The sequence below is a fragment of the Electrophorus electricus genome, chromosome 8 (genome assembly GCF_041902795.1).
Source record: "Electrophorus electricus isolate QZ-2024a chromosome 8, ASM4190279v1, whole genome shotgun sequence".
NCBI classification, from domain to species: domain Eukaryota; kingdom Metazoa; phylum Chordata; class Actinopteri; order Gymnotiformes; family Gymnotidae; genus Electrophorus; species Electrophorus electricus.
This window is the reverse complement of record NC_137504.1, coordinates 3,132,501-3,141,772: the sequence shown is the minus strand read 5'-3', so window position 1 is coordinate 3,141,772 and position 9,272 is coordinate 3,132,501. Positions and strand designations below refer to the sequence as shown.

General features: G+C 41.0%; 1 protein-coding gene across 2 annotated transcripts in view; it reads right to left on the bottom strand.

Moving 5' to 3' along the window:
* Nucleotides 1-9,016: 9,016 nt before the first annotated feature.
* The window catches only part of dmgdh (dimethylglycine dehydrogenase), a 20,563-nt gene continuing 20,307 nt past the window's right edge, over nt 9,017-9,272 (bottom strand). For both annotated transcript variants that reach the window (XM_027004165.3, XM_081719476.1), the window contains exon 16: nt 9,017-9,272. This exon is cut by the window's right edge and continues 1,038 nt beyond it. The gene's annotated coding sequence lies outside the window, so the exon portion shown is untranslated.

The window sequence follows — 9,272 nt, the reverse complement described above, 5'->3', positions numbered from 1 at the left end:
AGCCAGCAATGTGACGCCCACGACATTAATCCGAGAGAGAGAGAGAGAGAGAGAGAGAGAGAGAGAGAGAGAGAGAGAGAAAATAGCCATTCATGTAAAAAAAAAAATGTCCGCGGGAGTGTGTATCAGGACACCACCAGTCATTCATAAGCTTCCTCTGCTTCTCCTGGTGCTGCTGCATTTGTACCGCAGTCCCTCCCAACAGCTTGCCTGCCTGCAAATCCCCCCCCCAAAAAAATAGAGAGAGAGAGAGAGAGAGAGAGAGAGAGAGAGAGAGAGAAGGCAGTACGTTTTTTTTTCTCCAGAGACAACAGCAACAAAAAAAAAGAAAAAAAAAAAAGAAACCACAAAGGGGTTGGGGGAAGGTGGTGTGCCTCCCTGAGGCTGTGCCAGAGAGGAGGGGGGAGGATGCTGAGGTGCAGAGATGGCGAACTTGCCTCGGCCGACTGTGAATGGGGCAACGGACAAGCGCTGCCTGGATTCTGTGAATGGAGACAGGCCTCTGCTCCTTCTGTGAGGCAGTCCCTCGGGAAGGAACGCGCGCCGGCCAATCACAGGCCGGTGGGATGACTCATTCAGGGGAGGCTGGCTGAATAGTGGGCTAAACCATTCTGGTCTCAGGTGATGGGAGAGACCATTTTCAAATGTGCACCACTGCAATATCATCAGACTGGGTTGGTTTTTTTTTTTCTTGTCTGTCTTTCTTTTTTATTCTTTTTTGCTTAATTCATGTACTTTTTCGCAGGTTGTTGTGATGTTTGTGTAGTTTGTTGCAGGGTCTACAGGATGGATTCGTTTTTGGAGTTAGTCTGGGGTGCTAAATTAGGACAATGTTTCCTCTTCTGCACAGATCCCAGGGGCCAGGATTACTCATTCAAACGTCCTGACTGGGACACACACACCGTGAATGTCATTGGACAGGCTACTGTGCATATCATCTTTGGCTCTTATCTGACACGTAATAATAAATAAATCTTAAATGTCTAACCCAAAAATAAACCATAAAAAAGGGAAAATATAATTTCTTTTTTTAAAATTGTTTAGGTATTTGTAAGTACTAAGGTTTAAAAAATAATTCTACAATTGGTTACATACTTGAAGTATAGGGAAAGATTCTCTTATTCCTGGGTAATACAGGTATTACCCTGATTTGCATTTTCCACGCTCTAGGCCATAAGATCCCCCATGGAGGAAGACTAGAGCAGAACTGACCTTTTGAGAACAAAAAAACCCACTAGACTACAACAAGACCATTGCCTGTTATTTCTGGATCCTGCACCATTAACCTAAATGTGAAAATACCACACAGAACCAAGAAAATGGTTAGCACCCCTTTCCAGCAAACACTATTGATGATGCATCACTATTAGTGATCAGACATCAATCTTTTCCCTTTGTGGGGTCCAGTCACAATTCCCATTCATGTCTCAGATGTTTCGATGGTCCCAAACACAACAAGTGTCAGTCCTCCACTGTAAGGACCAGCAGCTCGCTGTTCGTTGCACTCCGCAGGTCACTGGGAAATGGTGAACAGTGATGATAAATTGTCACAGTGTGCCTTTGTTTTATGAATCAGCCCCGCTATCTGGATCTTTAGATGGCAGTCATAGTATAGTCATGCGTTTCATTTAAGCAGCACTGGGAGCAAAGAAGCTCCAACTCTGACAAAGGAGATTCATGTCTGTGGACCCAGTTCTCTGAGTTTGTGATTTTCTGAAATTCATCAGCTCACCTTCACATTATTCTCAGTGTTCTGCACATTTGATAGTCTTCATTTAAGATTTTCTGGAGTCTTTTCAGGACTGTTTGCTCTAGTTTGCTTGCTCTAGATATTGTGTTTCTAAAGGCTTTTCAGGAGTATTTGTAGCAACAACTTTTTTTTATTTGACATTTTTCAAAAGCAGTTGATAGTTATCCAGAAGTGGGTGGTGATATCCCCGTTTTCTCTCCCTGCCTATATGGAGAAAGAGACTGGGAATGGAAATGATGTCTTTGTGTGTGTGTGTGTGTGTGTGTGTGTGTGTGTGTGTGTGTGTGTGTGTGTGTGTGTGTGTGTGTGCATGTGTATGATCTTCATAGTCGTGACTGAAGTGTGTCAGGTTTACTCCTACACCAACTCATTAAAGTAGCAGGAAATGCAGAGAAAGAGAGAGAGGGAGAGAGAGAGAGAGAGAGAGAGAGAGAGAAAGTGACAGATGGAAAGAAACAGAGAGAAGTAGAGAGGGATAGTGAGAGAAAGAAGTAGAGAGAGAGAGAAGGAGAAAGAGAGTGGGGGGAGAGACAGAGGGAAAGACAGAGAAGTAGAGAGGGATAGTGAGAGAAAGAGAAATAGAGAGAGAGAGAGAGAAGGAGAAAGAGTGAGGGGAGAGACAGAGGGAAAGACAGAGAAGTAGAGAGGGATAGTGAGAGAAAGAGAAATAGAGAGAGAGAGAGAGAGAGAGAGAGAGAGAGAAGGAGAAAGAGAGTGAGGGGAGAGATAGAGGGAAAGACAGAGAAGTAGAGAGGGATAGTGAGAGAAAGAAGTAGAGAGCGAGAGAGAGAGAGAGGGGGGGGGGAAAGTGACAGGTGGTTTTATTAACTTTAAAAAATGCACCTGATACATGCCAATAAAGCTACTCTGAATTGAATAGAGAAAGAAAGTGAGTGAGAGAGAGAAAGAAAGAGGGGAAGAGAGACAGAGAGAGAGAGGGAGAGGGAGAAAGGCAGAGGGAGAACAAGAAAGAGAGAGGAGGAAGAGAGAGGGAGGGAGAAAAAGAGAGAGAGAGAGAGATGAGTGAAGGAGTCAGCTTTCCCTTTCACTCTCTTTAGCAAACAACCGTACCCCAGTCATAATCAGCTGTTTGAGGTCACAGAGCAGGTGACTGGCTACTGGCTGCTACCACATTTATTCAGTGGGTTGTACACGACGACAAATACTTAGCACTGAAGTGTGTCAAATGGTTGCGAAATACCTCTGATTTGCTGAACTCCAGGCCTGTGCTTTGAAAAGCACTGACACCATGCTTCTGGTTGAAGAACACAGGCTACATTCTGCAGCCAGCCATGACAGGTGACATCTTAAAAACCCACACCAAATCTCACACAATAAAAAAAGTGACTTGTTGCAACAGGCCATTTGCATATTGTGGCCTTCTGCAATATCGGTATTGCAGATGCCAATATTGTGATAGTCATCAACAAGCAATATATTGTGCAGCCTTTTGGGGGGGTTGTGATGTCACCAAGGTGTACAGAGACAAAGGCCTTATCATTATGCCAATCAATGAGGTCTTACTGCCAAACACTGCCACTTCCACAGCTAACCAGAAGAAAAAACACATATTACATTTTACAATAACAAGGACCAATTTGGCTTTGCTTTTAAACAGTATAACACAGTCATGCCCGCAGACACGCCTTTGGGAATGTTACGGCACCTTAACTGCTGCCAGAGCTGAGAACTGTGTGAATAGAGACCTATTCCCAACAGGCACCTTTATCGTAACCATAGTTTCAAAGACAGCATAGCAACAAGAATGGGGCGAGGGGGCCGGCCACGGTGACTGACAGCTCATACGAGGCGAATGCCATTGGCTGGCGTGGGCCAGGGCTCCAATGTGGTGTGCAGTGTTCTGGTGTTCCTGCCATCAGAAATCACCAGTGGGTGAAGTGGTGGCACGGAATGGAGCGTTCAGGAAACGTGTTACTAGGTTACCGATTCACCATACTGCTATTAATAAATATTGTATATCCACCCTGACTGCAGAGAGAATCTGAAGCGCACATCACAACACGAACCACACACAACTGATGAGTCTATGAATGTAATGTTCAGTGAAGAGGGTTTGAGTGATGGTTACCACTGGGTATGTGTGGGGAAAAGGGTCAAAGAACAAATAACAGGTAATGAGAGATAACAGGCTTATCAGAGCAAGTGTGTGTGTGTGTGTGTGTGTGTGTGTGTGTGTTGGGGGGGGTTGGGTATAGATATATCTGTAGGAGGTAAGGAACTCTATTAAACCACCAATTTCACAGTTCTATAAAACCTTTTTTACTTCTAAAACAGCTGCCAGACAAGTGGTCTGAACAATATAATCCCTTCTGTATTAAGATGAGATGGTGCCAAGATTTAGAACTCATATATTCTCTTCTTTACAAGATTTCGACAAAGGACAAACTCTGAAAATCATTCCAGATAATACACTTAATACACACATTCCAGATAATACACTTATTAATAATACTCACTTATTGAACTTATTATGAATCACATTTTCTTTTCTGATTCCTGTCCTATGCTTGTTTCGAGTTGCACATTGATGTTGAGATGTTATCATCACATGCAATACAAAGAATGTTAACCTTCACCAAAGATAATGTTTAATGCAGAGATTACTCCACCCCTTCTGCCTGCACCACCTAAACATTTCTTCCATGGAAAGAAGCGGTGAAACATCACCTGTGCTACACCACCCTCTGCTGTCTGGGGGGTATTGAGGTTCTAGCTGCTGATGAAACCTTTCCAGTTGTGTCATTCTAGATAAATCCCATCTTTACACGAGCATGACCTTTGACATAGTTTGGAAGTTAGTATGAAGCAATGCACTGCAAATAGCCTCAAAGCATGTGTGCGGACTAAGGAAAGCTAGTTGAGGTTCATCAGTATGCCAGCGCCGTGCGGCTCCTTTATGTATAGACGGTTCAGCTCAGGAAACGCCATTCTTCCAAATCCGGGGCTACATTTGAGGAGAAAACAGTCAGGAAAAATCCTGAAGGCTAGTATATGTTGCAAAAAGCTTCCTAACTTTCCTAACTAGAACCAAATTCTACCTTCTTCTTCATTTTATATCCATAAGCGCTAATTGTAAAACTTCAAGGAAGGTTTTAAGTAAGGATTCAGAATCAATGAGATGAGTGTTTGTAACATATTATGATATGAAAAAAAATGTAATTATATCACAACATGTTGATACTGCTGTCTGGCAATACACTAAAATCATATTGCTGAACTCTTGATGTCACATGGTTGGCTGATATTATTCAGAATTTTTCAGATTTACGTGAATGTGTTTACTAATCAAGACAACCTAGTGCCCCCGATAAGGAAGGGCCCTGAGAGACTGTACAGGAAGGTCAGCAGACTTTTATTTGCTCTACTGCGTAATGGAGTAGACCTCAGGCTGTTCCTGAACAATCGTTCATGAACAGTCCACCATTAGCTTCTAAAAAGACCAAACCATTGAACAGAGCCTCTGTTCCTCTAGGGCTGTTACCACAAGGGCATCCTGACACAGCTTCATGGTTGCAAAAGCAGTGACACATCGCTCCGTGTGGCCTGTTACATTTACAGTCTGAACATAATCCAGACATCCTGCTTAGGTTCATACTAACCCAAACAATGACCTTGGTAAGTCATACAAAGCCGATGCTTTATTAGCCGACATAACAGCAATTTAAACCGCAACTCTGCAAGAGCGCCCCCAAGGGGCTGTGTTGGCAATGATGGCAAACTACAACAGATATAGTTTATTGGTGAATTTGTGTGTTTGTGTTTGGTTTGGTACGTCACGTTCATTTTTGCCTCTTTTTTTAATTGGAGTTTTAGAAATAATTAATTAGCAATAAGTCATTTTTACCACCAATATGTAGCAAACAATATTTATGAAAGTGATTGTTATTTTACTTTTTTTCTACATGAAATGAAGACTCTAATTGCTTTGCAGTCCTAAAATGAACCAGTATATGCTCCATAGAGCAGGTGCCCCACATGGAGGCAGCTACGATTCAAATCTCTGACAGCTCCAGCCCAGTAGGTGGCAGTATAATGGCCGTTTCATAAAATAGCTTCCAAAGATTTCACCACTCTCCTTAAGTTAAACAGGCCATTTCTATGGAAAATTCAAGAGTTATGCAGAATACGTCTGATATATTAAACACATCCAACTACTAACACATTTTCGGTTGAACAAAATGAAATAAACACGTTATTTCATTGTTGCATTTTACAAAGTGTTAATACCCTGTCTAGGCTGTAATAGCGGTAATAATACTGGAATGAGAACCAGACAAACAGGTTGGTGGCAAAGGTCAAGTGTATTTACAAGTTTTGGTGTTGAGATACAAGAAACTGGTGCACTAGCGTCAGGAGTGGTCCAGGCCAACCCAAACAAAACCACACCAGAAACAAAAAGACAAGTGACTAAGCTAACAAAAGGAAACATACCCTGACTACACTGAATCCACACCCGGTCACGGTTGTTCCCTCCTCCATGCTCCATGGTTTCCTTGTCATGTTTCTTTCTCCATTCCGTTCCAGCCCTTGTTTTGGTTTTTGACCATTCTTGATTTGCACCTGTGCCTTGTTTTGTGTTCAGTAGTTCATGTATTTAAACCCTGTCTGGTGCCCTGTGTTTTGTGTTTGTGTATCATGTACTCTCCATATCTTCCATATCCTCCATATCCGTACTCTCCATATCCTAGACACTGGACTACTCCAACGACTACGACTCTGGATTTGTCCCTAATAAATCTCGCTCTTCACCACAAATGCATCCACCCCCTTACTGCTCACCGTTACACACCCAAAATGGCAAGCACCATTGTGTAACTACTATATACAGGACAATATATACAAGAGACATATATTACCCAGCAACCAAACCAATCCGTAAATCAAGGGGAGAATCCAGTCATACACACAAATCCAAGCAATCATATACATATAAAAAACATGTATAAAAACACTCTGGTCACATTTACAGTTCTGTGTATTTGGTTAGTGTAGAGCTATATGCATTTATGTATCTAGCCTTTCTCACTTGCACTCATACACTGGAAATGCAAGATTCACTTTATTGTCCTACTTTGTAGTACATTTGGCTTGGACGTCCACACATCCTCCATAAGAAATACATTCCACATATATCACAACAACTATAAAATTATCATATCAATTGTGTCTCTATTCAATCTGCCGCCATTCATAAGTTTAATTAATGCAGTGATAATAGAGTTCTTAAATTTGTTCAAATGACAATGTATCTTAAACCTCCTCACTGTTGGCAGTGATACTCAGTATACAGCACATGAAACAGACCAGTTGTAATCGTACTGGCTTGCATGAGCAGTGCTTTGCCCCTGTAATTCATGTTAAGAATGAAGTTACAGTCAAGTTACAGTAGGGCTGAACTGATTCAACGAACGGAAGACAATTGTAAGTAACATAAATATGATGTGTTGCACATAAATGAAACCTTCGTTCTCAGCTAATAATGAAAGTTTCTACTTAAGCAACCCACACCCTTGATTTATTGGTGATGTTGCATTAAAATTGGAATATGATCATTAATGATTCCTTGTCTGATCTTATATGAATATCATAATCTGACCAAAATCTCACATGAAATAATCCAAGGAATTAAACAAAAAGGAATTAGACCTTTGTGTTAATTTGTGGACCCTGAAATTATAATGTTGAGTATTTTTAATGTGCCACCCCTAGATTTACACTCACCTCATCTGCACCCTCCGCCTCCTGAGGCCTTGTTTATAAAACTTTGCCTGGATTAGAGAGTGAAAGTGTGCGCGTGCCCAAATAACAGGAAATGGGATATGCATCACCCTTGAGTGCACACATCTGCATGTTGTTTCCTTTTAATAAATCACAATATTTTTGTCACCACCCACAAATATCTATAAATGGTAAATGCAAATTACCTCATGAATACTTAAATATAGAGAGTCATATCCATTATTATGCGAGATATTGGCAGAGCAAATTCTGGAGCAAGTAGAAACTTGTGCCAACCAATATGGCAAGATGGCACTTCAGGATATCTGGGATATCCCTATCAGATAAGTCCCTCCGGAAGCCACGATACAAGGGTCATGAAGACCTTTAAGTGGACAGATATTGCCTGGATTCACAAAGCTGGTCTCTCTAAAACCTGGCCTGGCTCAGTACAACTTCTGTCAACTTTTTCAAATTCTGTCAGATCCTGACCCACATTAAGCATGCACTATGTTGTACTTATAGCTATCTGTATTATAACTTAATATTGTATACTGCTCATATGTTTGATTCATTGATATCCTAATATATTGGCGTGTTTTGTTTTCCATATTGTGTTTGTAAGGTGTCCTTGAGAGTCTTGAAAGGCCCCTATATATAAAATGCATTAATTACTAATACATAGTATTCTAAGAGAAGAAGAAAATCTCCATTATTATTATTTGTATAATACTGTATAATTATTATTATTATTGTTGTTGTTGTCATTGTTTTACATACATGTATATTCGGCATATGCTCAGAAATGGCTTTGTCTGCCACTGTTCTCAGGTCTCAGTTGGAGAAGCTGCTGAAGGGGACGTGTGCGTCCACACGCTGCCTCTCCCTTCAGACGTTTCATAACACTGTAGTTCAGTGAATACCGCATGGGAACGGCCCGTAACATGGCATCAGGGCGAGCAGTGGGCAAGGGTATGTTGCATTTTATCACGCACACAAATTTTGTACATGACAAAAATACTAGTCAAAAATGAACTTTTACCAGTGCAAATTGAATTACTGACACCAAGAATACACTTCCTGACATCTGAAATACAATTTTCCCATGCAGGAAATAAGGAGTTTTCCCCCAGTTATTCTCAAATTTGAGAATGTTAGTCCCGAATACAACAGGTTCTAGTAGGTCTTACTCTGATGGTGCTGGATAAACGTTCCTGTGCAGGTCGGTGGCGGCTTCGCCTACTTGTCCACACACCCTCTCTCTGTGTCTGTCACTCTCTCTTAAGCTAATATGAAAAATAAAACATTTCATGAAGTAAAACAGTGGCTGTAGCTTCCACACCGCCAGACATTTGTCTTCTCTCGACACTAGACTGCACACACATGTGACGTGGAGGGCGAGCTGCAGCACAGTTCTCAGACATACTGTAAGAGGCTATTCCTCTGGGCACATGACTGTATATAAATTAAAAGTCCTGTATAATTAAAACAAAGCTACAAAGGATGTATGTTACAAAAGCACAGATGTATAGTACGCCTAAATCATTTATTTAAAAAGTGAGTATTAAATTACAAACACTATAGAAAAATGACACATTTGCAAAGATATTTTAGTTTCTTGTATTATACGTCCAAGGACAACATTCCTAGTTTTTATGGCAAACATTCTTGACAATAACTGATGTTATTGTTATGGCATTATGTTCCTAAAAATAAATTCAACTTTTCATGTATATAAAAAGACATTTAAAGAAACAGAATTTAGCCTGTAAAATATCATTCA